Genomic DNA, 6,647 nt, shown 5'->3' with positions numbered 1-6,647 from the left:
ATGCGAAAAGTGGAGTCAATCTCGAAAGAAGTTATTGTTTCCGGATAAGCAATTTTATAAGATAAAATAGGATATTTCTTCCAATCGCTTTTGGGGGGGGGGGGGGGGGGGGGGTGTCAAGAAATGTCAGGCAATTGTGAAGTAATGTTTTCTTAAGTCCCCTCCCTCTCTTTGAAAACCAATGGTGGGTCAAGAGGTTTTGCATGGTCAGAGACATAAAACTCTGGCGTGATCTAATGTATATAGACGCCGGTGAACAGTTATTGGAGTTGGGAATGATACCTCCCTCCCTAATGTAACAGGAAGGGAGGAAATGCAACAGGCCAGACCGGGATTCGAACCCGGGCCCCCTGAATTCTCTAGTCAGGTGCTCTACCAACTGTGCTATAACTTGATATGGACACCTGCGATCGAACCCGGCTGACCGCTGCACTAGAATAGGTGATACCGTTTTATAAGATAGGGAAATAAGTCAACTGAAACCCGTTGGTCTCAAAAATATATGTTACCATAATTAGCTTATAACATTACACAGTGTTATAACTATATTGTTTGTTTTATCATTTCCCATAAACCATGTAATTAATCTAATCTTCTCAATGCTTTCTTCATAGAGACTTAAATCGGATTCATCTTCACTAGCCAAGGGTGACGCTCCACGGTGTTTGTCTTGGCTAGGGAAGGTGAGATGGAGGCTGTGTTACCACCTTGCCGTTAGTGCAATTAAATTATAGAATCAGCCCGGACGCAACCGATGTCTAAGTTCGAACTAAGGAGTTCAATGGCAGCGATGACAGAATATCTTAATCGTGCGCAGAAAAACGTGGTACTGTAAATCAAAGGTTTTTATGAGGAGTGGATCTCTCGATCCCTCTCTCTCTCTCTCTCTCTCTCAGAACTCCTGTTCTACAGGTAAGCACTTGTAATACTCCAGATATATATTAAGTTCAGCATTCACGTCAAACACCTGCAGTATGTGCCCTACTAATTTCGACTGAGCTCAGTTAATTAAGGCTTCTCGAGAAAAGTCACAGTGTTGTATAAAAACCATCATCCCATTATTTCCCATTATTATTTCCATTCCATGCACTTGTACAGCATAATTATGATACATTTTACTATGGAAGCCCATTAACCTATAGTTGTGGAAATTAAGAGAAATTTCTTCTCGCATCACGTGCATAGAATATGTCTTGAGCATTACTTTGTGGTTCATATATCTGAGAAAAATTAAAGAGGTTGCTTCTCCATCAAATCGTTCGACCATGGACAATGGAAAAACGGTAGTCAGAAATCGGATATACAACTAATCCTATAAATAAAGACACAAAACAATTAAATCACATATTTTATTGTTAATTAATTCCATTTACACATTCTGCATAGAAGATTGGATACAAAGTAGCATGTTGTCAATTTCTGCTGAAACACAGCTATCAAACACCTCGTCACTTAAGCCGGTGTCGACATCAGTACCCTTGTCTTCAGGATCGATGATGATACTTTTTATGTATCTTCTATCTGAAATGAAAATATAAATTGATACAGTTATTATCATAGTGTAAGATATCAAAACTACAGATATCAGTCTAGCTAAAGAATTGTAGCTCTCAAGGGGGGAGGGGGGAGGGGGTATTTCATTTCTTTTACCGAGTGCTAAATATAATGTTTGTAGAGTTCTGCAATTAAGTAAAATCCACCCACCAGTTAAAAATGTTGCATAGTTGTACTAAACAGTTGAAAAATAAAAAATATATGCTGTACATGTCGACTTAAATAATTAATTTATATGCTGTGCTGGCTGGAAAGCATTTAATAACTAGATGAATCCATACTATGCCATGTATTTGATGAACTACACGGAAGTTTGTTTCATAAAAAAAAAATTGAGCACCCATCTGTATGGCTTATCAATACATAATACTTACTTCTCTTGTTCCACCATTTGTAGGCCTCCATAATCCCCATCACGAACCAAGAAGCACAGGGAAACATCTTAAATCAACTCTAAAATATAAAGTTCTGCAAGTTGGTATTTCATAAAGGAACATGAAGATAAGAACATCATGGAATCTGAGTAACATTGGAATTTGGAATGGTTGATCGGACTAACGGTGTGTAAAAAGTACTTACAGTGACGGCGATGAGCAACAGATGGTTTAATTAATAGTCCACAATGCCAATATCTTCAGAGTAAAAATGTTTTCACTAGCTATATACCCAGCAAAATGTTGGTAGTAGCTATGGCTGACGTACCAGTGATTATGACGTAACAAGCATTATGACGTCACATTGTTCTTTAAAAAAAAAAACCCGAAGTAAACTCCTCCTTTTCGGGGATCATTGTGACGTCATAATACTTATAACGTCATAATCACTGGTAAGTAAGCTATATAGTTACTTACAATCATCAGAACAAAGCATTGTCCTGAGAATATCTGGAATATTTGAGTGTGAAGATTTCCACATTGTGAAGATATTGACATTGTGGATAAATAAATAGACTGTTCATCAGCTCCGCCACTGTAAGTATTGCCATACACCATTAGTCAGATCAGTCATCTCAGAAACCATTCCAAATGTCCTTGTTACTCAAAACGCGCAGTTTTTCCATTTTCATGGGTTTTTTCTTCATAATTACATTTTAGGGTTGATTTAAGATGTTTCCCTGTGCGTCTTGGTTCGTGATGGGGATCATGGAGGCCTACAAATGGTGGAACAAGAGAGGTACATATTATGTATTTATAAACCGTACAAAATTAATAGACGGCCTATTTCAGGCATTAGGTTTTTCTGATTTTACATAGCACAAGCATTGCTAATAATTGTTTTAAAAGTCAATAAAAGCAAAATGTTTTGAAACTCCATTGCAACATATAAATTCTTCATGAACTATGCACATACAAACATTTCTTTGTTTATATCTGACTATATATCTGTCAATTTATATTTTCATTTCAGATAGAAGATACATAAAAAGTATCATCATCGATCCTGAAGACAAAGGTACTGATGTCGACACCGGCTTAAGTGACGAGGTGTTTGATAGCTGTGTTTCAGCAGAAATTGACAACATGCTTCTTTGTATCCAATCTTCTATGCAGAATGTGTAAATGGAATTAATGAACAATAAAATTTGTGATTTAATTGTCTGTGTCTTTGTTTATTAGATTAGTTTTCTGACTGCCGTTAATCCGTTGTCCGTCTGTCTGACCGCCGGGTGGAAAACAAACCTCGTATATAAGCCGCCTAAGAGGTCCAGATGACTTTTCCCTCGGAGAAAAGATTTTAATAACTGTACGTATCAGTCACCAGCTTAGGAACAACTGTTTCTAAAGGTTGTCTGTCTATGGGGCAGAAAAACGATAGACACATGGGTGTCTGATGGGCGATTTGTATAATCGGTAATGTCACGTGTTGTTGGACATTGGGAATGCGTCGGTGTTTAAGGTATCCATTGCTTTAATGGCACGCAGGAGTCCCCCCCCCCCTCTCTCTCTCTCTATAATTAAATAAATAAGCAGGAAAATATGCAGTTCCACAATATATTCAAATCACTAGCGCTTTGTGGATTTTAACACCCATCCTCAGATGAATATAAATATCGAATATCAAATAATGAATGGGTATTCAATATTTGTATTCACTTGAGGATGGATGTTAAAATCCAGAAAGCGTTAATGATTTGAATATATTTTGGAGCCACATATTTCCCTCCTTTTTTATTCAATTATTTTGATTGTGTGATATCAACTCTTTCTATTTGGAATATATATATATACATGTATAATATCCATAAATAAGTATATAAAAATCTACACAAGTAGTAGTATAATAAAAATATCACAAAGTCGATGGAGTATACTCAACTAGTTTCTCTACTTCTGACGGGACATTCTAAACGATAATCTATGCCGATTAGTACTGAATATTAATTATTGATAAATAAAGAATCAACAAAATAATGTTTCTGATCAAATAGGACTCACAGGAATGGACTATTATGATCGATGATACAATGTATGACATTTTTAAAACGGTTTCTATATGCGAGGTTTGTGTATACCATTGAAATAAATTATAACCTCTGAAGTTGAATATTTGATCCGAAATACATAAGAAATTGAACATTATAAAAAAAAAAAATACAGGGAGGGGGGGTATCAGATGTCCTGTTCTGTGAATTCATTTATTTTCTTACAATGCACATCGCTGATTGCCGCTGTTGGTAATGATGAAAGATTAATATAGTAAAACTGTTACAACATAAACATGCACGTTACCATGCACAAACATCAATATCACCAGCTGGATCATTGACATTGGATTGCGGCAAAAATTTCTCGATCCGCCCCATGTTGCTCATACTCCCGAGTAAAGGTGCATATCATCTCGTGTCGGTGTATGTACATACAATTTTGATAAATGCTTTCTATCACCCGATAAAACAACAAAGAAAGGCATTTTATCGTCGATAATTTTATATATTTATTAAAAATACAAACTAGATTTAGTACTAAAATACATTGTATCATATCGTTTACCCATTTGTGCAATGAAATGATTCTGTGAAAGTAAAGATGGTGCACATTTAAAGAAACATAACTCTTGAAAAAATTTCAACAGCCATCACTTTTTGATACATGTATATCTATTTTAACAGCTGTTCAACCTGTTGTACAAATTAGTAATTGGTCAATTAAAATTCATGATATTCTTTGATTGACAAAATCAAACGAGTCGCCCTTGGATATCACTCACCCGAACCGTACGTTCCCGTGTAGTTCATTATACATGTCTTCCCCCTCACCAAAGAGGCCCTTGTTTAGAGTGAATAAACTTTAATCTGCACTTTGTATAAACTTCTGCATTTCAATTTGAAATACCCTTCTGGGTCTGTTGAGATTTTCGAAGAGTGTGTCCCTGTCGGGAACCTAGGGGTCACAGTGTTCATAGGCGTAGCTTGGGTTCGAATATTACCGAGGCAGGGGGTCTTGGGGGCGCAGCCCCTAAAAGCTATCGACATTTTAACAACGTAAAAGGTGGGTTTTTTTTTTTTTTTACCGAGGCAGCTGCCTCGGTTGCCTCAATGGAAGCTACGCCACTGGTGTTAACAAAACAGGAATCTACATGAAGTTTCTTATACTGTGTGCAGGGGAATATTCGCCCTCGTTTTATTTTCGCCCCTTTTCGCCTTTGTTGTCAGAGGGCGAATACGACTGGGCGAAACTTTTTCTTTCTTCCAGTACGGTTATGTATCTCTCTTTTAACACAACTTTATTCAGTTAAATTTAAATCGGCGCGAAACCGTCTTCAAGTGTAGAGAGGCGAAAATAAAAAACATGGGACCAAATTAAACCTGTATAATGTATCAAATACATCAGTTTGACTGATTGTGCTCTTTTATGAGAGAGAGAGAGAGAGAGAGAGAGAGAGAGAGAGAGAGAGAGAGAGAGAGAGAGAGAGAGAGAGAGAGAGAGAGAGATGTAATAAAGGGGAGGAGACTAGATAATTTGTGCGGGAAGGTAAAGGTTACCGTATAATTGAGATTAACCAACGAGAAAATCATTCTTCTGTAAAATTTGGATATAAACATAAAAATCCATAAAAGAAAAGCTGCAGCGGTAGACGTACACGTATTTGTGTACTTCTGATTTGAGTAGTACTTCTGATTTGAGTAGTACTTCTGATTGGAGTAGTACCTCTGATTGGAGCAGTACCTCTGATTGGAGTAGTACTTCTGATTTGAGCAATACTTCTGATATGAGCAGTACCTCTAATTGGAGTAGTACTTCTGATTTGAGCAGTACCTCTGATTGGAGTAGTACTTCTGATTTGAGCAGTACTTCTGATTGGAGTATTCCACATTTCGGACACAAAAAAACCATTAAAAGCATTTCAATGTAGCATGATACACTGGGAGGTTGAACAGTCAGAGATTACGTAATAGTTAATGATGTGTAAAACCTCTTTATCACAGAGATTACGTAATGTTTAATGATGTGTAAAACCCTTCTTTACCACGAAACGGTGAATATAAAATAAATATGATATTACATGTTTAGTTTTATAGTCGGTAACCAGGTACATTGCCAGCAGTCGTATCGGAAATTCTATTACAGGATCCAGTTGATTTTCTGCTAAGTGGAATATTAATTTGATGATGATACAGAGGTATTTTGTTTGCATGGCTTGTAGAGTTACAACAGAGACATAGTGTTTGTTTCTCATCCTCCAGAAGCCTGGGTGTTAGTCACTGATATATCCGATCCCTGACTGATATCCGTGTCACTGATATCTCCCTCCCTGACTAATATCTCCGATCCCTGACTAACATCTCCGATCCCTGACTAATATCTCCGATCCCTGACTAACATCTCCGACCCCTGACTAATATATCCGATCCCTGACTAACATCTCCGATCCCTGACTAACATCTCCGATCTCTGACTAATATCCGTGTCACTGATATCTCCCTCCCTGACTAATATCTCCGATCCCTGACTAACATCTCCGATCCCTGACTAACATCTCCGATCCCTGACTAACATATCCGATCCCTGACTAACATCTCCGATCCCTGACTAACATCTCCGATCCCTGACTAATATCCGTGTCACTGATATCTCCCTCCCTGACTAATATCT

Source organism: Ostrea edulis, chromosome 3, assembly GCF_947568905.1.
Source record: "Ostrea edulis chromosome 3, xbOstEdul1.1, whole genome shotgun sequence".
NCBI classification, from domain to species: Eukaryota; Metazoa; Mollusca; class Bivalvia; order Ostreida; family Ostreidae; genus Ostrea; species Ostrea edulis.
This window is presented reverse-complemented; position numbering follows the sequence as displayed.